Raw genomic sequence first — 25,699 nt, forward strand, 5'->3', positions numbered from 1 at the left:
GATGGAAATTTTGCTGCGTTTAGTCAACGTGAATCGCGAGCGTTACCTTCATCTAATCGCAGCGTATTAAACTAGCAACAAAAACAAACACACAGAGTGAGCTCGGTGAAGATTGCACTTTCATGCGTTTCTACATTTGCCGTCGTTGTCATGTTTATCCGGAGCCTACGTTACTCGCTTGGGCTTAGTGTTGTTTGTGTGTCTGCTTGCCTGCCTGTTCGCTTGGGACAGGTCTACAGCAGTGAAGGGGAAACAAATTCCCCATCGCTCCCCTCGGTCCGAGCCCAGCATCGGTCTACACGGCACGTCACCCCAAATAAACACGTTTTTGTCGCTTTTGTGTTTGTTGCCCACGCTCTGCGCTATGCACTCGGTGTGTGTTCGTAGTTCTCTCCCTTGCTGCTCCAAGTTCGCCTGTGCATTCGCGTTCGTACATTTTATTTGCATCGTTTGCGTTGTTGCAATTGTTGTTGCTGTTACTGCTGCTGCTAACTTGCAGTCTTAGCCTTCTCGGTAGGGCTGCTGTTGCTGTTGTTTTTGCTGCTGCTACTGCTGAGTTTTGTGTTTTGTACAACAGGTGAATTCAATTGAATGAAAATGTGTCGAATTGCTTTAGTTGTTTTTGGTTTAGGTTAGCGGGCCGTAAAATATGCCTATTCTTAAGTAAATTAATGTGTACTGTGCATGTGTGGGTGTGCGTGTTTTGTTGTTGCGAAAAGTGATGGGATTAAAGCACTTGGTAATCTGAGTAGTGTTTTGAAGTAATTGTCCACTTGCTCGTGATTTCGTTTGCGAACAAAAGTGAAAAGGGTACAAATAATTGGGTACGACAACAAAAAGTGAAGGAAATAACAAAATACAATATAATACATAAATAAACAATAACAAAGACTATATAATATGAAAAATGATGAAAAAAGCTTTTTAAAATTTGAATTAAAAAAATATATGAAACGTAAAAAAATTTTAATTAACAAAATAAAAAGTTCCCAACAACTAAAATAATTTTTGGCTTTTAAATTTTATTTAATAATTTTAAACTAAAAAATTTTATATTGTAAATTTTTTCTTTTTGCTTTGAGCGCAACAAAGGTCGAAAAAATATTAATTGATTAAGTTTTGATTTAAATTTACTAATGTTGGTATTCAAAAATATTTTTGTGATCTTGGAAAAGATTTTTAATTATATTTTTTGGTAGCTTTAAACATATAAAGTTAAAATATATCTAATATATTTAAATTATAATTTATGAAACAACTAAAAAAACGTTAGTAAAAATAAAAATAAAATTTTTGATCCGAATTTAAACTATATTTCTTCAGAATATTTCCAAACCTGAGTAAATCATGTGAGAAGTTAATTTATATATGTTAATGTATTCTTACATGGGCTTGTCAGTTCAAAATTAAAACAAAAAGTAACTTCGCCCTGAGGTGTTTTTCATCCTTTAATGAAATAAAGTTTCAAAAAAAATTTCAATACAAATGATATAGTTTTTTAAACAGAAAATTTATTATTTAAAATAGCTTGAATTAATAAAAGAGCTATTCAATGAAAATACTTCAATTATGTTTTTCAGTTTCTTACATGCATAATGATGCAAAATCGGTTTGAGATCCCAAAAAAGTTTTAAAACAAAGTACTGACTATAATTCAATATTTGAGATTATCTCAATCAACTAAAACAACTGATTTAATAAAATAAATCAATAATTACAAAATTAGTTTTAAAGTTGCGGAGACCATAAATTCTAAAGAATTGTTGTACTACACTAAAGAAGTAGTTGCTACCACAGCTGTAATGCTTCAAGGCTCAACAAGAAAACAATAAATAACTAAAATCGGACAGAAAAGCAAAAAGCGACACACATGCGTCAGAGCCAACAGTCGACTAAACGCTGCACCCTAATGACCTTCTAACTGGATATGCGCTTGCTCGGCAGGCAAACCAACATATTTGCTATTGAAAGTGTGCATACGCGCTTTCAAACGGCACATGCATGCATTTGCCATTGTGGCAGTGCGAAAACGTACAGGAGAAAAGAAAAAAGCCAACCGAAAGAACACAAAAAACAAAACCATTATTGAACAAATTGGCGTTGAGTCTGCATTGCGACTGCTTCTTCCTCTTAATCTTATCTGCACCGACCAGCTTTAGAAAATTCAATCAAGTCTTTATTTTTATAAATTTGCAGTTGTTGCTGTGATTGTTGATCGTGCCACAACCATTGCTGCATGCACTTTATTTATCTATTTTCATTGTTTTTCTCTCAACCGCCATTTTTCCTGCGCTGCCGGTTGCTGCAACTGTTTACCTGTCGTTGCCATTTGGCGGCACAACAGTTGACCTCATTTACTTCGGCTGCCACTTGGCTGTTGGCGCGTCGCCGGTGCTGGTGCTGGTGCTGATTTTGTGCCGTTAACCAGTCAAGGCAACCAGCCAGCTCCATGCGGCAGCAAAAAGCATGGCAAGCAAACAGCTGTGGTTGCATGCATACATACTTACAAACCGCATAAATAATGCAAACCCACTGCGTCGCAATGTACTGCGAGTTCTCTTTGCGGCCGCGTCTCTCTCCACCGCCCGCCATTTGTCACCATTGCGCCATTGTCACGTGGTTGCAGAAGTTACCAGACAACTTTTACTGAAGTGCAGTCAATATTTTGTCAACTTTAGTTTTATTCCTTTTTTTGTTTATTTTTCGGTTTTTAGTTTTATAGCCTTTTGCTTTATTCCTCATACTCGAGTAAAGCGCTGACAACAACTTCGTGGAATTTCGTTTTATTTTTGCAAATTTTGTTATTTTTTTTACTCTCACAGCATATTTTGATACGGCCACACCACGTAGGTATCTGTCTTAAAATTTTTGTTGCACATGGATATTGATTTTCATGTAAATGTGTATTTTCCCTTCACTCTTATTTAAAGCAAAGGGAAATTTGTTGTTAAGAAAATAAAATACATTTTTTATTTGTAGTAATTTGCATTTTTATAAAAATTTTAAAGGCGTGATTCAAAAAATAATTTTATCAGCAACAGTTGCGAAAAAATCTTTTGCAACTTGGTTCAATGGAAATATATTGCAGTATTTACGTTATAATTCCATTAAACAATAACTCAGAAAAACTAATCTTCAATTTTTAACTCAGATTTTTATTAATTTTTGCAATTTAAAAAAAAAAAAAAAAAAAAAAAAGGAAAACGTTAAATTCGGCTGCACCGAAGCTATAATTACATTCAAAGGTGTATTTCTTAAAGCGTAAAGGGTATAAAATCATCTGTATCTTGATTGTTAATGGTTAGTTTGTATGACACCTAAGTATATGCTATAGTGGTCTGATCTGAACAATTTTGTCGGAAATTATACCGTTGACTTGGACAATAACCAAAGAAGAATTTGTTGGAGATACCTCGTCAAATAAAAAAATTTGTCCGTACAAGCACTTCATTCAGCTCATTCAGTTTGTATGGCATCTACATATGCTTTAGTGATCCCATATCGGCGGTACAAATGAACATTTATTGGGGAGGTAAGGATGTGTGCAAAATTTCAGACCTGTATCTCAGAAACTCAGGGACTAGTTCGCGTATATATAGACAGACGGACATTGCTAAATTGTTTCAGCTCGTTAATAGAGGCTCCGACGTTTCCTTCTACAAATATTTATTGGTCTCAGTGTTTTAAAGATTGTTCTAAGCTAATTAATTTAAATAATAAATGTCAACACATGATAAAAATACTTTCATTAAAATACATAAAGCTATAAACGAAAAAGTCAGAAACACAATAAAAACATCAAAAATTCTAAAATCTATCAGCTGTTGTTGTCAATTGTCATCAATTTGATACTTGAATAGAAATAACCATTTAAAAATTACGCTCCCAAAATTGTTGTTGTAATTATTCCCAATTAATAATCTTTCACCCTATACTCAAATTACAATAAAAAAACAAGAACTGAGACAAACCATATCTCGAAATTCCATTATGAAGCATTTCCTGCTGTGTCAACTGAAATTCCTGTGCACCTTTTATCATGCAACAGACGCCAAGCAGTATGTTAATGCACTCTGTTATTTTATTACGTAACTTATGTAATATTTGTTATTATACATACATATATTTGTATGTATAACATTTATGTGTAGGTGCATGCCAAAGAATACTTGTATATATACGTTTACAATTAATGTCTATATAAAAGACCTGTTGTGTGTGGCAAGCGTATTACTAAAGATTTAACATTTATATTTATATATACTTGTATATGTATGTATGTTTGTATGTAATGTAGAATAAATGAGACTCAAAGGAAAAATGATAAACAAGAGATTGTGAAAAATGTGAATGAATTTAATTTAGAATTCTAATGTAAGTATAATTTCATATTTGAATCAAAATGCAGCAGTGTGTTTAGATAAGTAAAACGCATGCATGCATGTGCGTGTGTATGTGATTAATTTTCTATTAACTCAGCAACTATGTACATATGTTGTTGTGTCAATTTAATTTATGCCCGTTATTTACAAATATTTTATATTTCTTTCAGTGCAGCTTGTCTTCTACATAAACTGCAATAAAATACATGTTCATGTATGCGTTAAAATAAATAAATATAGTGTGAAGTGTTCCTTTGTAAAGCTTAATCAAATAATTGTCATTTCTGCTGTCATTCGTCGCAAGTGTTTCTTATACAAATATACCTATATACAAATGTGGATGAAATAAAGGAAATAAGTAATTATAATGAAGTGTGCTTAAAACTTCAAACAAACTGACTACAAGAACACACGCATCTTGGATTAAATGAAATAAGTATGCTATAACTACAGTTATATATTTCTTGACTGGTGAGTAGATATTAAAAGTAATATTGGCGATAAAATTAAAATATATGAACATGTTTGTATGTATTTATCGACTAATACCACATTGCCCCTAGAAATGAATTTGCAAAAAATTATATATGTATTTACTATACTTCTACATGACGTTACAAAATGCATAAGAACAATGTTGAGATTTTATTATTTATTTCCCAAAAAAAACACGTTTCCTATAAAAATGTTACTTCATTTTGCGGCCTGATAAAAAAAATAAATTATTTTAAAGAATATTTTTTTTATGTTAATTCCAAAATTCTGCAATTTGACAGTTTCAAAATCCTGAAATTTCGATACAACTGTGTACACACATATATTTCTCATCTTACGTTTAAAAAGTAAGGTTTTTATGATCTAATATTTTAGAGTTAAAATAATTTACAAATCTCATTAACTTAAATTCGGTAATTTCAGAGTTTTGGTATTTTGTAGTGACAGTTTCGGGATCACGAAAAATTTCGGAATTATATATGAATTGCATTTTATTATAATAATAAATTATAATGGATTTAATTATATTATAATAAAATACTTAAAATAATTTAGACACTCATTTCGAGTCGGGTATGAACATCCCGTAATTTCGGGATTAAAAAATGACAGCTTCGGGAAACTCAAAATTGTCGTGACCACATATAAATCGCAATTTTTCCTACTATTATGTTTGGCTGGTTAACGTTATTATATTTACTGAATAAACTATTAAAAACTGTTCCTGTCTTTATATAATATATACTTTATTTTCATTTATGTTCAGTAATGTAAATGTAATGCAAGTAATGAAAACTTTGAATATAACTCGAAGGCATCATTTCTTTCACTGAAAAACTAATAGTATATAAAGAAGAGAAGAGAATCCTAAATGTAGGTAACAAAGAATGTCAATTTTAATAGTCTAGCGAAGTCACGCACCACTTCTAAATTAATAACCGCAAATTTCGGAAAATAGTGTCAAGACTTGACCTAAAGAGAAGCATGTGGAAACCAATTACTGTAAAAGGCAAAAATTTAGTGTTACCTATAATACCGCTGATGACAAATTCATTAATTCAAAAATTCGCAAACAAAACCAAAGTTAACAAACTGCGCCGCTGCTAATAACGCTTACTTTCTCCACTTAATCAAAGCGATCGCCAAAAGGTGTTTATAGTGCTTGCTAAAAGTGCTTATCGGAATCGCGACATTTGCGAATTTAGCATATCTTGTGTTTTTATTTTGTTTGATATTTTTAATATAACTTATTTTTGTATACTACAATTAATGATGAATTTATAATGGCCTACAAAATTTTGTATATGCAATATTTTAACAAGCAACAAACTTATTTAAATTGAAAAAATTTGACAAAAATCCAAATTAGTTATTGTTGCTGTACAACATTAGCGTAAGGTGTTAAAATTAAATTTACAAATTTGTTGCCGCCTTTTCTATCGTTAATTGCTTTAATAGCCTCTATTAAACGTTAAATTTTTCCACTTCACTATGGTTTCGCCCAACAGATATTACTCAGACATATGTTTATATATCAATGAAGGCCTCTTTGAGACGTAAACCAGTTTTAAGTACAATTAGGACTATTTTCAAGGCAGTAAGCTTTCTATTTAGAGGTGTTCAGTGTAGAAGTTGATAAAGTTGATTGGTTAACATAACTTGACTAAATTTTAAGCACTAATGTTTGTAAGAAGGAGAGTATTAACCTTGTAAGTATTTTTAAGACAAATCAAAAATTTAGAGTTTAAAAATTAAAGAAATAATTCTTAAAACTTCACTTTAATTTTTTCCTAATTTTGATAGTAGCAATTGTAGCATTACTGCTCCATCGCCAATCAATTGTAAATTATAATTAAAAAGAATTACCAACCTACTCATAAGTGCCGTCGGTGGCGGTAAAGATAGCTGATACAGCATCACTAGATTATAGAATTAAATGAAATCATTCAAAAGTGAAAGTTGTTACATTTGCCTTTCTGTTGTGTTTGTTCTAATTTGCTCTTTCACTCACTTTCAGCTTTCGAAGATTTCTGGTTTCACGTTTAGTGCAGCATAGCTCTTTTCTTACAACCAGACTTCTTAAAAAAAGCATTATCTCTACTGCTTATCTACAATATTTTACTTGGGCTAAGACCGACTGTAATTTTATAGACAATTTTATAGTATATAAAAATGTCAAGTATATTTTTTAACTGTAAAGGTTTTAAAATAAGAAGATATACTACTAGATAAAATAAATCTAAGAATTTAAAACTTAAAAAGAAAATATAAAAATATAAAAATAAACTGAACTTTTTCAACATATTAAACATACTATTAACTAGTTTAGTCGATATTAAACAATACAAGCTGAAGGAATTTCTTAATAGACGTCATTTATACATGTAAAATTATACAAAAAACTATGGAAAATTATTGTCTCACATTTTTAACCTATTAACATTTTTATTCCTCCAACTCAAACTACGCAAGTTCGTGTCTTAAGTATTTTATGTTCTACCTATTTACGCGTGATTGATCTCAATAACAAGTATATAATTAAAAAGTTTATTCTTTGCATACGCTTTTCATATTCAAGCACTTTACTCCGATCGTTCAGTTAATATGGCAGCTATATGCTATAGCGATCCGACGTGAACAACTTTTTCGGAGATTACATTGTTGCCTTAGGAAATAAATCATGGCAAATTTCGTGAAAATGCCTCGTCTACCGGCACTCAGTGCTTGAACGCCTAGAAGTATGTTTTATGTGAATATTTTATACTGCTGACCGGTTGCTTGTTCACTTTTTTCTATGTGCGTGTCGCCGCTCGCCCATCTGGTCATTGACCACGATTTACGCTAATTTGTGGCGAGTGTTTGTTGTTAATTGTTTATTTTTTTCTACAGGGTGGCTCACGAATCATGCTACAAAAATAGTTCGTAATAACTTTTTTTTTTTAATCAATGCATCACATTTTTTTTTCTTTGTATAGCAAATTTTATTTTATAGTAACCTGCCAAAGAGAAAAAAAAGATATTTTTTGTAGCACGATTCGTGAGCCACCCTGGCTGCCATTAGAGTCTAAACAAGCAAGCGCCAGTTTTATTGTTGTTTTTTCACGGTAGCTGATTTTTATCACTAAATTTTCTATTGTTTCGCATGCTGAGAGTATAATAATAGCTTTATTTATAATATATTGTTAGCTAAGTTGTTAATTGTCTTCCTATAAAGTAAGAGAAAATAAACTAGTTTTGACTTAGTTTTAATATTTTTCTGATAAAAATAAATTGTTTTCTTACTTCCGTAGATACTCAACTGCAACTGAGAGATTAGAATATCAATACAGTTTTTCCATAACCTCCTCGATACCTGTCCCGTTCACCTATGGTACATATGTACTATAATCAATCACTTTCTTATATAAATTAAAATTTTTTTTGTGCAAGAAAAGCATTTAACTAGTACACCTTGTGGCCGCTATGTCGTGACTTGTCCTGCTGAGCTCGGTTTACCGTTGTCACAATTGAAACTAAAACCATAAGTCAAACTTATGAGTAAAATCCATGAATCGGATATGCATAGATCTTTATAACTCGGTTTTTATTCCAAATAAGTATTATTGTTCCACCGCTTCTCTCATGCCCACTTCCCTGCAGCTGCTGCACGTATCGCCGGACCTAATGCCTATCAAGCACGCATGTGAAACAGGTAAGTTCTGAACGTTTGTGTATCTACGCCAACACCCGTCCTGCAGTTTTTCGAGCTCAAGCTATAAGAAAAGATGTTAAAAGTATAAATGTTAATTTTAATAATATTTTTATTGAATCAGGAGTAACTGAAACAAAATTAAAATCATTACCACTCTTATTTAAATATTAGTTTTTTTAATATAACAGTAATATGCATTAAATATTATTATTTTTATTTTTCTAGCACTTAGTCTGGTTTTATTTTCTATTTATAATACGATTATTTACAACGTTAGCTGCGCTCAAACTGCCAATGCAGCTATGACAGCATTATTTATTTATTTTTTCCATACACCATTGTTGTCACAAAAAACCACAAGTCGCTGCGCTTTTAATCACTTGTGCATGCAATGAACTTTTCATTTGCTTTTGTTGCTCCATTTCTACTCGCTTCTGGCTTCCTTTGTCTGTATGTCGATCGCCCGCAACAATTTCAACCACTTTTAATTGACCTTACAATGTTTCTGCATTTTGTAACCACAAAAGGCAAGCCGAGCAAAATTGTAAAAGGAAAAAAATTACTTCGGCGAAGGAAAATAGCTGCGAGGAGACCCGCCAGCGAGCGTAGTGAGTGAAAGGTGAACACGCTGCGCACGGCGTTGGGCCATTTGGCTGACACATATATTTGACTGCAAGTTGCAACTTTAATGTAGGTCGCGCGCATATATATGCATGTATGTATGGCTTTTTACCGATTTTGGTTGTACAACTATGCAAGTGTTTGTGTGTGGAGTTCACATGCTTGTTTATAGTTGCGATTAGCGCGCGCAGGTTCTTGCTTGGGCGCCTGCTTTCGGCAATTCCGGCGAGTGGGCGCCGCTGCGGCATGTGGCAGGTAGCATGCCACTTGTAGCTGATATTTAAGTGTTTTGAATGTGAGTGTAAGTCTTAAGCGCATTTGCATATTTGCAAGTATATGTGTGTGCAGTTCAACGAATCCAACTGTTTAATGGACGCCTTGTGAATTGGCGGCAGCGCCTGCACTTCGACTGTCGTTCGGTGCCAGGAATGCATTTGCATACCCGTTGCGCACCGAATTGAGGTCAAATGTGGTTTATTGCCAAGTTCCCAGTAGTCGCCGCTGCTCATTTGTTGTTAGGAGAGGCACACTGTTTTGCATATTCCTGCATAGGCAGGTATTGTTCCCTCTCACTGATGTACTCTTCGAATACGTTTCTAATCTATAAAATAAAATAAAAATTATAGGGAAGCGCCCGCATTTAATTATGGTATTTTTTTACATATTTAATTTGCATGCGAATTAATTTTTAATTGGTTATTTTTTATTTTCCTTTTTTTCTTACTCGAAGTGATTTTTGGCTGTTGGTTTTGAAATGTCTGTCTATAATTTATTTTTTTTATTGACAACTGTCTGTCACTATAGACTTTTTTCTTACTTAATAACTCGGTTATAAAAGGAATTTAATGAGTGCGGTATCCAAAGGGGGTCTTTAAATGACGTACACGGATCGCGGGCACTACATATTTCTAGTCATGATAATGCCTATATGCTAAGAAGAACGGAATGGTTACCAAAGTAGACACAATTCGGAAACCAGTTAGAAAAAAACAATTATTACGAAGATTATTATTTTTTAAATATTTTTTAAAACTTTTTCTTGATTAATACTTAAGTAAACATTACCAATCATATTTGCAAAACCAACTTGCATGTTCATCATTTCCCATTTTTTCATGCCCGAATTGCAGCTTATCAGCTATTTAATAGAAAACAACCCACTGCGCCGTGAGTTCATTCACTTGGCTTGTGCTTGCGTGTTGGCTGTTTCTGCTCTTATGGTTGTTGTTGCTTGCCAAGAGCCACTGACCAATTTTCGCTACTTAAATTGCCACATTATTCTCAAAATACAAAAACAACAACACAACTAAAAATTAAAGCATTTCAGCATTTGGTCAGCAGTTTAAGCTGCTAACTTTTGATTTTCCTCTTTTTCGGCTTTATTTCCTCACTTATTTCGTAAGACTTACCCAATTTTTTGCTTTCGTTCTTACTTACGTAAACGCTTTAATAAGCAACGATTGAGTTATTCGCCGATTAAGTTCTTTGCACAAGCGAATAGCGACCGATTTTTTATTTAATTTAATAGTAGATTTTTATTCCACTGCCTTAAGCTTATATTTTTTCCTTTATTTTATAGAAACTACTTTTGTGAATTGTCTTTGCTTTCTTTTATTGCCATTACTTCGTTATATTTTTCCTTCTTATTTTTGCTATTGTTTTAGCAATTAGCATGCATGATAAATGTTTTCCATCAATCAGCGTTTAGTCATACATCTTCTTAATATTATTTAAGTTTTGCGCTGCAGATTGGTTTCGGCAGCCGCTACCCACTTACCTCATTATCCTGAGAGCTATATATTATACAACATATGTTTAAAAATAGTCTTATATTTGTATGTATGTTTATGCATATAATAAACTGCAACCGATTGTACTAAAGTTTTACAGACTTCTTTGTATAATTATAGAGAGTCACTACCGAAAATCCATTAGATGACGCGAGTGTCAAATTGTTGCTAAATTGTGTAGCTATGGTTCAAATGATATTTTGAATGTTCCCAAAATTTAATTTTCTCAAAATTCGAGTGTATTATATTTACAGTGTCACAATTTTGCCGAAATTTTAACTCTAAATGCTGCTAGAGACGGACACATATATAGAAAGCCGGATTTATATTAGAAAGAAATACTGGGGACGATTATTCCTAAAATTTGAATTAATCTTCCGCAGAGATTTTTTATTATTTTAATCTCTCCTTTTTGTAATGACACCTATCTAATATAAAAATAGTTCACTGGTAATAATAATGAAATTTCAACCATTAATATCTTTTAAAGGGTTAAGTTTACGAAAAAATTGTAAGAGACTTATTTGAAGAACATGTAATTTCCTACAAAACATGTTATTTTAATTATACTTGTAGTTATTTTTTCAAGTAGTTGGAGACGAGATATGAGTTTTCTATCTGATAATAACATAAATTTTAGAACTGTATAAAGGAGGACCTTCCTGTTACAATTAAGAGCTCATACTTGGAGAGATTTTCGTAGATATGTCTAAGAATCTATTTTTCAAAGTACTAAGCGAAAAATAAATATTCGGATTTTTTTAAACCACCCTAATACATATATACATACATCAACATTTATAATTTTGTTTTGTTGCTGAGCATTTTTCTTAATTTTTAATTGTCTTGTTTACAAGATACAATCTCAACTAGCAGCACAATTTTGATGTTCGTAAATTCCACAGTTAATTACACATTTTTTCATGCACACACATGTGAATCATAAATAAATACATATGTACGCATGTATAGAGGCGTGAATTATGTGCTTTGAAACGAGTTACGCTTTCAGAGGCTTCAATCAACGCAAATCAGCAAATCAGTTTCGAAAAATAGATGTTTTAGTCGTCTACAATTTACTTCCTACAATTTTATTTAACGACCAACCTAATCTTCATATTATATGCTAGTACTTGATGAATTTTTCCCATATTTGCTTTTTCGAATTCTCCACCAAATATTACCGACATATAAATCCACTAAGGTGCCCAACCAAAAACGAAGCAGCAAACTTAGAAATAAATATCATTAAAGCGAACTTTGCGAATATTCGGCATGCAGTTTTTGTTGTTGTTGCTACTATTGGATAGTTGCTACATAGCCTGACTTTTATTTTATCTCTCAAACAAAAACTACAACAATCATTCAACATTAATCTTGAAGTAAAATGTCAAATTCCGGCAGCACCAGTAAGCTTTACCCGTGCAAAAACAATGCGAAAACCGCATGGAAAATGGAAGCGTGTAGAAAAGGTGCGCGCCGACTTACTGAGGATCTTTTAGACAAACTTTTTACACACACACATATTTATTTACCTTGTTTTTATTGAACTGAGGTCTGCGGCAAGTTACTTTATGTGATTTTTTACATTAACCTTTTATTGCATTGCGGTTTGCTGGTGACTTTTTATATATTTTCCGCTTCGTTTATTATTTCTATATTTACATTTTTTTAAACCTTATTTTTCAATATTTTAATGTTTTTGTGTAGTCCCTTGCATGAAGCACATCTTCCTTATTGCTCATAATGACTGCTCATAAATCTTGCCATTTATTTATTTGCGCTAGCTGACGCTTTTATCCGCCAATTTTTTTTTAACTTTTATTTACAATTTTGGCATTTTTTTCACTGCACCAAGTGAGAGTTGTCCAACTAAGCAGACATTGCGGTTGCTATGCGCCCAACAGAAGATGCGCCACACTAAGTCACGTAGACAACCCAAATAAATGGCCAACAAAGAGGCAACGCAAAGCTGCCAGACAACAAAAAATGTAAATAAGTTTAGTTAACTTGTGGAAAAAGCGCGGTAAACGGTAAAAATATATTCGTTTCTTTGTATACTCATAAGAGACTCGAGCTTTGTAAGGATTGTACTTGTATATTGAGCAGTTGCTAGTTGAGTGGAATGCGGCAGGAAGTTGTGAGTAAGCTGCAGGGGTGAGACTACGAAAGTTAGCAGATGGCATGTTGTAGATAAAGTTAGCAAAAAGCTAATAGAAGTGGCTGAAACCCAGTATGTACGAATGTAACTGCATTTCTTACACCCACGCTATTTATTTGGTGCTTGCTAAAGAAATTATTAGTGAAATTGAGTTCATGCCAAAGAGCAAGGCATTCTGAAGCACTCATGAAGTGTCTGAGTGCGAACTACGTCTACTTTCTTTGTATAAGCATTACTTTTTATAGTCTAAAAGCTTTGAATTTCAGCTAGAAAAACTAGTATGCCACTTTTTTGTGTGCTCTTTCACATTACTAAGAAATTAAAAGGCGGAAAAGTAAACTACAAAAATTTAAGTTTAAAGCTATAATTATATTGGAAAAAAATGCAGGGCTTAAATATTATCGGAAAAATTTACGACACCGTAGCAAATGCTCTTAAAACTTTTACGCAACACTTAAATAATAGCAATTTCAAGTAAGCACGGCTTAGCAGTAAAACGCTGCTAAAAGCTGAGAACAAGCGCACTTTCTAATGCAGGTTTTCTGCGAAATATTTTTATGACATTTTAAAACATAAAATATATATAAAAATAAACTAAAAAAAAAATAAAAGCCGAAAAAAATAATTTTTAAATAAAATAAAAAAGAAAATTTTTTTTTTTAAATAAATAAAAGTCACGGGGGTTTCTGCGCTGATTAAAACATAAAAATCACTGAATGCGCGTATGCAACAAGAGCCGTACACAATGCAGCACCACACTAATACACGTACATACACATATAGGTAAACAAAAGACTTGTTGCACAAACCTGACAATTAAGCTGACAATACGGCGACAATTTCAATAAGCTACACGTCCATTATGCAGCCATTATGGCAACAAAATATGCCGCACACACACACACACACACTTACACTTATATATAAAACACTCGTATACAAAGCAGTTGCGGACCGTGAGGCGTAATTGTTTGGTGAAGCGCAACAGTCAAGTGAGGCTTACACACACACACACGTGACTGTTGCACAATGCACAGCGCGAGCACCATTCAGCAGCGGTGGAAATTGTGCTATTGTTGGTGTTTTCAACGAAATTACTTTTTCGGTCCCACTTTTTAGCTACTTTTTTGATTTATTCTTTATTGTTTTTTTTTTTTTTTTGATTTCGTATTTCGCTGTTTTCTTTATTGTTTTTGTATTTTTTCATGTGCTTGCTATAGCTGCCTCTTCATGGCATAATCGACAAGCGCCTTTTGCTAAGCATAAAATCTTCGTCAATGCAAATGCAACTGTGGCGGCGGCGCTCTATAGCTGTGACAAATGTCAATAAAGACAAAAAACAAGGAAAACAACAACAACAAAAGAAAAGTTATACATTTATAAAAAAAACTGGCTAGTATCACTGCAATTAATAATAGTACATATTTACATACATATAATAGTTTACATATTTACATACAAATAAAGCACAGGCGTGTAAAAAGGCAACAACAGTTAGGATCGTGTGCGTTGTAAGCTACGGCAATTAAATTAAAGAAAATATATACAGACATATAACTAAATAATACATACTTGCCTATATTTCTATAAGCCTTGATAATTTTATAGCAAATGACTTTTTATATTCGTATATATGTATGTGGAAGCTAGAACCGTTTGTTTGGACTTTGTGCATTCTTATCTAACTACTTAAGTATGGAGCTATTAAATATCCATTTTATCCGGCTTTTACAACTGCAATGTTCATTTACGCGTTTGTATATTTGAGTTCTTACTAGTTAAGTTGCTATTATTAGTTGCTCAGCTGTGAGAATGAATTCAAATTAGATTGAAAAGCAAACTTGAAATTTAACAAAGCTTATAACCTAAAATAATAAATATAAGTATTAGGATTCTCGAATATTGAATTTCCGGTTCTTCTAATTTCTTAAATATTTCAATATCTTCGTTGAATTTTCCAATTATTTATCATTATTTGGTATTTCTTATTAGAAAGGTAGGCAGGTGTCAAAGATTCTATAAATTTGGTTTGAACAAAAATATAAGAGTGTGGTAGTCATTCCCAAAAATATAAATAGAACCCCCTATTCAAATAACCATTGTTGTAATTAATTTATATCAGTAATTTTTCAGAATTCAGTTTTTGATAACTCTGCTCTATACAAACATTTCAACGGTGAGCCTTTCTAAATTTATTTAGCTTTTTGTGCTTAACTTTTTTTTCTTGTTTGAAGTTTCAAATTTCGAAAAGTGGAAGCTATGTTTTTTTTTACAGTGAAAATATTACAACTTAAAGTCCTCAAATGAGCCCCTGGAAAATTTTTTAGAACTTTAACCTTCATTAAATTTTCTAGGTTTTGTAGAGTTCCTCTTTTTAAACAGATGGCAACCTTCTGAAGCGCATGCCTATTTAATAACATAATTATTGGTAATAAAACGTTTCCGCAGTACACGTGCCTTTTAACGATTTCCTACAAATCTTCTACAACAAAATCAACAAATTTTTCACGTGGTGTACGTTGACATACGGACAAGTTGCGACAGCACTTGCCACTTAATACTCGCTAACGAATAGATATGTTGACTAATTACGTAGTGAGTGCTCACTTGCAGCCATTCACATGTCAGCAACAACATTATAAATATGAGCTCAGCAAAGTGCAATCTTAGTAGGTGTGTCCCTTGACTAACCGCCGGCAGCGCGATAGAATTACATTTGCGCACTTGCTGAGCCAGTTGGCTGGCAGATAAATGCAAAGTGCGGCTACAACTTGCATAAGCTCGACCGCAGATGTGCTGCTTTTGACTTCTAATAACACAGCTCAACAGTGAGCTCATGAGAGTACTTACAAACACACTGGTGCTGGAAGTAAACGCGTTCGCAGCCATAATGCATTTGTAACCTTAAGTCAAATATGGCGTTAACATTTCGTCTTAACTAACTCACTTTTCATAGCTTTTAGTTTTTAGCATATGGTAAAATACTTATTCTTCCTTTTATTGTTGTTTTTATTTCTTCTTGCTAATTTTAATGTCGCGTAATTTATTATCGCATTGTGTCAACGTAAGCAGAGCCGTAAAATATTGTTGCTGCAGGTTAATGGCGTCGACACGCAGACTGTGGTTCAGTTTTTACCTATATCGATGTCGTTAAGCAAGATTGTCGCTTCTGGGGTTCATTTCACTTTTTCTAAGATTTTTGGTAAAAAAACTACTATTGTAGTTTATAATGAATGGTTCATTTTAGTACCGCGCTATGTGTATGCGTTATGTTGATTATAGAAGACGAAGATGAAAGGAGCTTAAATGTATATAAATAAATAAAAATTAATATACAATCAAACTAAGAGTAAAAATTAAAGGTAAGTACTACAAAAATTTTTTAATATAATAAAAAAAGAAAAAACGTTAAAATGTCAAATGAAAAAGTTTTCGATACAACCACTTGATTATAATCGTTCAGTTTGTAAGGCAGATATACAAGTATGTTTAATTGATGCGATCTGAACTATTTCTTAAGAGAAAAAAATTTTATAGTACAAGTAGTTTAAAGTACCAAGTGGCTTATAAACACTTTCCAATATTCCTTAAGTTGCTATAAAATAATATCAAATTAATCTTTGGGTTACAGGCACCGTATATATTTCCGGCTCTAACATTTATGGAAACTGGCGATTCGATTAACTGTTTAAATAATTAAAGAAAAAGAAAACAAAATCTTTAACTTCGGTTGCACTAAAGCTATGAATAATAACCTTTATAAATAAGAAAGCAGTTTTATACAAGAACTTGATTTTGATCGGTCAGTTTGTATGCGGTTCCGGCAAATGAGTAGGTTCTTGGCGAGCAAAGGACGTGTGCTCGATATCTCAAAAACTATGGGTCCAGTTCGCATACATAGAGACAGACATATATATAGACAGACGGACATGACTAAATTTACTAAGCTCATCACGCTGATCATTTATATATGTAGTATACATCTTATAGGGACTCCGACGTTTCCTTCTATAAATTACAAACTCCGTGGTAAGCTTGATATACGCTGTTCAGGGTATATAAGCAAAGGAACTACTTGAAAGTACAATTTTTATATATAAGTAATACTAAATACAAAAATATTCCACTAAAAAACTGATTATAATATATACTTTTGCTTTTCATGTTAGTCCATTATATAATAAAGTAGCCACTACTTCAGAAAGTACATATGTACACAAGTGTACACATACATATATTGACTTATCCAATAGATACTCAAATTAAAACATATAAATGCAACATTTTCTGTCACCGTGATTGCATTCCTTTTTGGAATTTCAACAACAATCACAATTTAAACAGATGTTTAATGTTCAAAGTTTGACATTTCAGGGTCTTTTGCGGATCTTCGCGCAAGCATAGCTACACAGTAGAAAAAAATTGAAAAGCATGCCTGACAAGCAATTGTGGTTGGACGACATGACATTTGATGAAATGCCATTATAAACCGGTTGCAATATAGTCTGTGAAGAGATAAATATAGATTTATAAAAGTTACACGTGACAAAATTCCTTAGTTGACTCTTCTTGGGGTATTTTTGCTCACAGAGGTGCTTAACTATATAGAAAGTGAGAATAGTTTGAAATGCAATTTATTGGTTTAAATTTGAGGTGAGGGCTACTCAAGACATAAACTTCAGAATGTTTATAACGGAATCAAAAAAAAAATATATATATATGATTAAAGTGTTTTGTAAAATTTAAAGTTTAATGACTAACTTAATACAGATATGTAATTAAATTGCATACTCATATATTTGTTTGACAAAAAGTTATGCTTTAAAATGTGGACGGAGTAAATGATTGTACATATATGGTCTATGTAAAAATTTGTAATTAAATTACTTGCTTATATATTATGAGAATAATCTACACATACATATCAATAGTATATATTTCTTATTATTTACCTATCCCACAACAAAAATAATACTCAAAATACAACGTCATGCTCTAAATTGGAAGGTGCTACCCGAAGATGCGCTCATTTCTCTTTCACAACGCTTTACTTGGAAGTCATCGACTCACGCTTAAATCGCGTGTTTTGGACTGCTTCAGCATGAGGCATGAAAGAAATCTACAAATTAAAACTAAGCAGTTCAGCGACTCTTTCTTTCTACGCATGATATTTCTTATTTGCTTTTTATTAACATATATTTCTTTATTTAATTTTTTCTTCCTAAATGAGCAACTTGCCACTCCTCAAACGTTAAGCAGCTAAGTGCGACGTCGCTCAGGTCAATACCAACGTCAGTCGATTCTACGGGTCTAGAGCAAGAGTGAAATATTTACACTCTTCGACGAGCGTGAAACTTTGTTGTTATGTGGCCAAGCATAAATCTTACGAGTGTGTGAGCATGACTTATGCGTCTCTTAGTTTTATGAGTCTTACTTTGGTGCATATATATTATATGTAGGTATGTGTGTGCTTGAACAGAGTTTAAAGCAAATAATTGTTTTGTATACAAATAGGGCGTAGAGTCAATTAACATTTATTTCTCTGTACTAGTTGCCTAATCAGATTTTTACGGAAAAGTTAAATTTTTTTCATGAAACTCACCTGCTGCGTTAAGCAAAAATTATTAAATAACAGGCAAAGCTTTAGAAGCGTATTTATAATATTTTTGAAGAAGAGATTTCCGCTTAAAGATTAAAGCCGATTATCTTTCTCCTTTTCATATTTGATTCTATATTTATGATCGATAAAAATATTCATGTTTATGTGGCTATTTTTTTACTAATGTTTATATATATACGCGTTTTTTGTTTTATTTATTTTTGGTTGTTGTTCCTCATTTCTTGTTTTAACATGTTCTTTGATAATCATATATTTATATACATAATTTTAACTGTATATGACTATGTAATGTCTGTTGTTTGGCAGCATATATATTAAGTCACTAATGTATGTTGATTTAAATACAAATGAAGTATTGTTTTTATGTCACTGAATATTTCGGTTTTTTTTTATGTACAGACTTTGCCACAAGTGTCATCGGCGTGATTTGTTTAATTTTTTTTTAAACCTTTCACTTTGTCGCCTTAAATGATATGATACATATACAATGAACGCTTGTCGTAAGTATTAGTCTCTTTTCTCTTTCCCATAAATTTCTAGCATTTTTTAAGGACTTCTTTCTTATATTTTGCTCTGTACGCCTAAATGTAGGCAATAGTTTTTAAAACAACATTTAAATACTCTACTTAGGGTATTATTAACTACAGAATATATTAGTTACTCCTTTTTTCTTCAAAAAGTTTCTAAATTATTAAAATCGGATATCTATAAACATAACTGTAGATGTTGCGTATTATTCGCAACCAAATTTTCTTTCCTAATATACTTCTTTATTACATTCCCTGACATATTATATGACTATATTTAAAAAAAAAAAAATTTTTATTTTCGCTCTTAGAAATTTTGTATCATAAGCTTATCTGACAATAAAGGCTTTTCTCTATCAGGATATAGGAATATTTTCGTTTCACAATTTTTTTTTAATTATAAATAATTTTGTATATGATAACATTAAACAAAAATTTTCAATGTAAAATAGATTCCACCTATCACTGGCATTTTCAATTTAATTTTTAAAATTTCTATACTAAATAAATAATAAGCCTTTGACACAGTGGAATTAGTATTTCAATAACCATTACATTTCAATAGTGCCGTTATTTTGAAATAAAATAAAAAGAAAAATTCAATGCTAAAACAATTAATTTGCAGGACTCAAGATAATTTATTCACCAAAACAACTCATATTACTATCTCCCATTACCAATGATTCACCACAAAAGCTTTCGCTGCATCAATATCCTCATTGCGACGCTGCCAATTTCAGCAATACAAAACCTAATCACTCATTTTCACCCGACGATAATGCGAGAGCAAAATAAGAAAAGTAATCAACAAAAATCCTGATTTCATATCCAGTTTGCAAACTGCACTTTCAACTCCAACAAAACAAGAAACACCAACAAATACACATAGCATATGTTGCAGCATCCGCTAGCAACATGAAAACTGAAACCAGTTGAAAGACTGACGTATGATCATGCTGACAACGCAAAAGCGGCGAACGAAATCGAGAAGAAACACAGACTTTAGGTTCAATGGCAACAACAACAAAGACGAATGGAGCAACAATTAATTTTTATTACTTTTAATATTGCTTTGAGTGTGTTTGTAATTTTACAATACTGTGATGTCAAGATGTTGGGAGAAAAGCAGCACCAAGTACAGCGAATAATTGTACGATGTAAAGATAAAGCGAAAATAAGTTGTATGAGCTACAAAATCTTTAGTGCAGAAATTTAAAAACCAACTCGGCTAATGATCGGTGGATCACTCAAAGAAATCTCAGCTGATCAATCAGCTGATGAACAACTGATCACTTAAGAAATCGTCAACAATTCGACGGGGTTATATTGTGATGATAATACCATTTTTTACAATCACATATAAATTTAGCTTCTTTAAAAAGAATTTCAATGAATATTATGGAAATCGAGAACGTGACATTTATTTATTTATTTTAATATGAGTATTAACCACATATCATAGAAATTAATCCGACCACTTGATGAACTAGATAATTATGTCGCTAGTGGTATCAGTGCTAAATTAAATTCAAAAGAAACAAATACATAAATCAAAAATATCATAAGTTCCATAAATTTATGAGACGGGCAGGCTTAAAGCAATCACTTCTAGGCTAAGAAGCTAACAAATAATTCTAGTATTTACCGGAGGCAAAAACTCAACTAGCAAAGATATTAAGCTCTTTTCACTGACAGACTTTGAATTGCTATGCAAAACCAATAAAAAACTTAACTCTTGCGCACATAAGTATTAGGCTGAGTTCACACGTGGCTATAGCAAACGTTCCTTAGTATATATTTCAGCGCAAAGCCTGCTTTTATATTTATAACTGAAATAATTTCAATTTAATTTATTGACAGCTGCTTTGCATACAATTCCATTGTCACTTGTAAGTCATGGCCAAAAATGGTGTGGCAAGCATACGTGTCAACAAAGGTGCTGTTGCAAGCAGCTACAAAAAAAGCAACAACAATAATAGTGGATGCAGTGTTATGTGGCCGGCTAGGCATTTATCACTTTTACGAACTCAGATCCTTATAAAGCATGAAATGGGTTGGCTCACTCACTTGCAGATGACGGCATTGTTTATCAAGATGAACACGCGAGTGTGCCCACTCATAAAAACATTTATGTTGTTGTCGGTGATATTGAACACTTTGGTAGATCCAGTTCTGATTGCGATTATTCATACACGCTGCAACCGCCAACAGTAGCATACTTGTAGGGGGAGGAGGATATAGGGTGACATTATTGATGCCATGCATAGATATGCGTCCGTCAGTGCCGACGACAAACCGCAGATGTCATATATACACACATCGATATTTATGCTAATAAAAGCGTGTCCCATATGAGAAATGTTCGGCTGTCACGTCGGCGCATCAAAAAGCGATAAAACAAACGCAAGACGGCGCATAGCCAAAAGTAGCAACAATAAAAGCGAAGTAATAAGAAAACAAAATTATCCAACACTCCATTGTATGAAAATTAAATTTTGATGCGCATGCGCAATAACTGCTCGCCGTGTTTGTGTATTCGTTAAATGTAAATGAAATCAATTTTTATGTGGCCATTAATTCGAACAGTGTTTCGCAGGCGGCAAAGGCTTGTTGTAAATGACCGCTTAAATAATTTCGGGCAATTTTTCTTTTTTTTTTGTTTTTTATTTAGGCTTGCTCCCTAACTGAAAGCTAAAAAAAATTCTTACTAGAAGATAATAATCATACAATCACCTACAGTCGACCATTTAAAAACAAAATTGAATTTTACCTAAAATATTGGTCGTTTTTGGCTTGTCTGATTTGTGATGAGATAAAAAACTGATAGGTTATTTTCTGAAAAAGCATACATAGATCATGCAAAAAATTCGAAATTCGGCGTATTCGAAAAATTTCGTTTCGAGAAAAACGCTTTTGAAGATAAACTATTTGAGAAATCAACTGAAAAATTTTAGTATATTACTTTTAGAAGTATCGAAGTAAAACTAAAATTTTTTTGTTGTTATTAACTTTACATTAGATGTGCCACTCAAATTTTGTATATGTGCTGCATAAACTAAATATTATATTTGTTTTTTAGCATCCTAACTAGATTTTATTAATCATTACATTACTTTTCCAAAATTGAAAAGCTTCCTTTGCTAGCCTCTATTATATTTAAATGTGTTATTTGTTAATATTCTTCGGTTTTCTTACATTATTAACTATGACAATGTCTTTTCAGCAAGGAACATTAATTTCTACTTCAACTTTCCAAACTAAATTTTCATGTTAATGTAGTTTTGAATTGCTATACAAAACTTCTCCATGCTTATGACTAGCTGCTCTAACAAGATGTTTTTATATTCAGAGTATATATGTAGTAATGGAATAAATCTATAACATACAGTCCATATTATATTATGAGCAATATATTTCATGAGTGTAAAAAATGGTTACATCGATTTCTATCATAACTAGTTATTAGATCTTATATGCTTTTATATATTATATAATGTTAGTTGATGTTATTTTCTATTCTGGAAGTTTTGGAAAAGTTTAAATTTTTTAGAAGCGTATAAGTACTATTTGTTGTATACATAGAGTTATTAAATGACGAAAAGCGTCTAACTCTGTTTAAAAAGAGTTATAAATTATATTTCTCTATATATCTCACATCAAGAATATTTTGTTGACAAAAAATTTCGAATTTGATTTAATTGAAAAATAAATATATACAATATGTATATTTTTTTCTAATTTCAGTTGAAAAAAATTATAACTCAAATCAAATAAATAAAATACGCCATTCTACAATATATTGGAAGATGTAAATTCCAAAACAAAATAAGTGAACCTCAACATCATATCAGCTAAAAGAAGAGCACGCCTGCCAATAAATAATAACAAAAAATTACAAAGACACCGGAGAATGCAAGTTAAACGCAGGCGCATAAACTAGCCAAATAATCGAAAAATTAAATAAACTGTTGCACATCGAAGTTGTGTGTAATTTTGCAATTATCACATTTTATTTCCACCCACGGCGCGCAGCAAGAGCCAAACAAAACGCGTTGCCATATCAGAAGTAAATTACCGACAAACATACAAAAATACAACACGTTTGCACGCATATGATGAAAGATTGTGTATATAAAAGTGTTATGTGTGTGTGTGTGTGATTGTTGGTTGCTGATTGCAGCGCCAAAAAATAAAACTGCACGAAGAAATTGCTAATAATTCGCTCACTTGAGGCATTACAGCGTCATCAGCAGTGCTTCAGTAGACCACAGTTAAAAACTAGAAATAAATATACTATTCGGTATAGTGATTGTTGCGTTGTTCATGCTGTTCTTGTTGCTGTCGCTGTCGCTGTCAGCGTACACGCATTTCGCACCATATTTGGCCGCTCGCACACATCCTGTTGCATCGCATCGCCGCAGTTTTGCTGATTGTATGGTATTACAATTTTAAATCAACTTCACGGATTTCTTTCGCTCAAAAGGTGAGTAACAGCAATGCAATTTTTTAAATGCATTTATATTTATTATTATATTTTTAATTTCAGGGACTATCCTCATCATCACATACCATGGCAACCATTTCCACATCATACATGACTGCACATATTCCAACAACTCCTGCAGATGTGTCTTTAATACCATCTTACAACAACAAGTAGAAGATTTGCTCGACGGTAGAAGATTTGCTCGACGAGTGTTTCCAAGTTGGATATTCTCGTTGCAACACTGGGTTAGTTTATCAATCTATCTGCAAAAAGGTTCCCGGCAGTTGCCTAAGAAAAATACTATGTTTATTTTATCTCCACCGAATGCAGGAAAAAATTATTTTTTGATGCATTTATTCACTATAGTTTAAATTTCGGACAAATAGGAAATTTTAATAGATATTGTTCATTTCCATTAATGGAATGTGTTTCTAGAAGAATAATACAATATTATGGAATGAACCAGTACTAGAAGCTACAGCAGTAGAAACATTAAAAATGTTATTTGGAGCTGATACAGTAAATGCTAAAGTAAAATATTGTAATGATGCTGTTATTATAAGAACTTCAATTATTGTTTTATCAAATAATGATGTTTTTCCAAAAGATTCTGCTTTTAGACCTACAACTACATTCTGTTTATATACCTAGATATATGCTAAGTTTTATGTAAGAATTGTAAACTAGCAAAATAATAGAGATTTTCGTGAAACAATTCCCTTCAAGTGCTAAAATGGAATATCTTCAATGCTGATCGACAGAAGTATAAAAGAGACTGAATTCTAAATTAGTTAATAAATTCTCACGTATTATAGCTATATGGTATAACCGTGGATGAAAAAATGACGCACTTAATTCTTTATTTCTTTCTTGATATAGAAAAATTATTTTCAGAGCTTGCTGATGTTATGAATGTTAGTGTATCAAATAAAAGAATATCATATAGCAAATTTTGTTTTATTCCCTGTCACTTCAGGTCTAAACAAAAAGAACCAACCTTTTATTTCCGCTATTTCACTATATTTTCAGCTTAATGTTTGAAAAAGATTAGTTTATATAGAATTTTTATCGCAGAAATGTTTTGCAATAATTTTGAAATTGTTTTCGTGGATGTGCTAGAAATCCATTCTCACTTCAGACTTTTATCCTTAAAAGAGAGAGTTTAGGAATTTTAAGTTGTCAGCAGCATTAAGCTGAAAATTTCTATCTCATTCTCTGTCTCTCTTTCTTTCTCTCTCTCAAAAGAGAAATATCGTTATACTAAAAGTATACATGTTAATAAGCATTATGTTATTATTCTTCTACTGGATTACGGTTAACTGAAATTTTGAATATTTTACCTCTATGCAAGTGAGTTATATATGAATAAAGTGCGCACATTGTCAATTTGTGTGGAAATACTAATTTCATCTGCGTAAGCCCACACGAAAAGTTTACCGTGACCGCACAAATCAACGCTCGGTTGCCTCGAACTTCCTATGTGGGAGTGTATTTTGACATATTATTTCTTTATTTTCCAGTTGCCATATGGTTTTATTTACTTATTGTTTTTGTGAGTGGAAACTCGAACTTGACATTTTTAACCAAAACAGCCACTGACATGATTCACTAATTGCCACAGCGGATGCCTGCGAACAAAAGTGCAGTCGCTTGCAGTAGAGATGGCCACAAAGCGCAGCCAGCAAGTGCATAAACGAGTGTATAGATTTATATACGTGTATGTGTGAGCGCTGCGCTATAAATCACCATAAGCGTGTAGGTTGCTGTCGTTTCACTCAATTCAAGTCGACGCAACAAAACCATTATTTTAATCAGGCGAACCGCAACAAGCGGCGCACACGAAGCGACACAAATTCACATGTGTAGTAACATACACCCCTATATGTATGTATATGTGTGTGTACATTGAAAGAGTTGCATCCAAAT

General features: G+C 32.3%; 1 long non-coding RNA gene across 2 annotated transcripts; it reads left to right on the forward strand.

The window, feature by feature from the left end:
* Window positions 1-24,723, forward strand: LOC118679837 (uncharacterized). 2 transcript variants are annotated; one of them, XR_004975330.2, is made up of 4 exons: window positions 1-577; window positions 4,553-4,853; window positions 23,032-23,770; window positions 23,834-24,723. It is a non-coding gene; the product is annotated as an uncharacterized lncRNA (long non-coding RNA). The 2 variants fall into 2 exon arrangements; XR_004975331.2 differs by having other exon boundaries at window positions 4,558-4,853.
* The last annotated feature ends 976 nt before the right edge of the window (window positions 24,724-25,699 follow it).

The sequence above is a fragment of the Bactrocera oleae genome, chromosome 2 (genome assembly GCF_042242935.1).
Source record: "Bactrocera oleae isolate idBacOlea1 chromosome 2, idBacOlea1, whole genome shotgun sequence".
Lineage (NCBI taxonomy): Eukaryota > Metazoa > Arthropoda > Insecta > Diptera > Tephritidae > Bactrocera > Bactrocera oleae.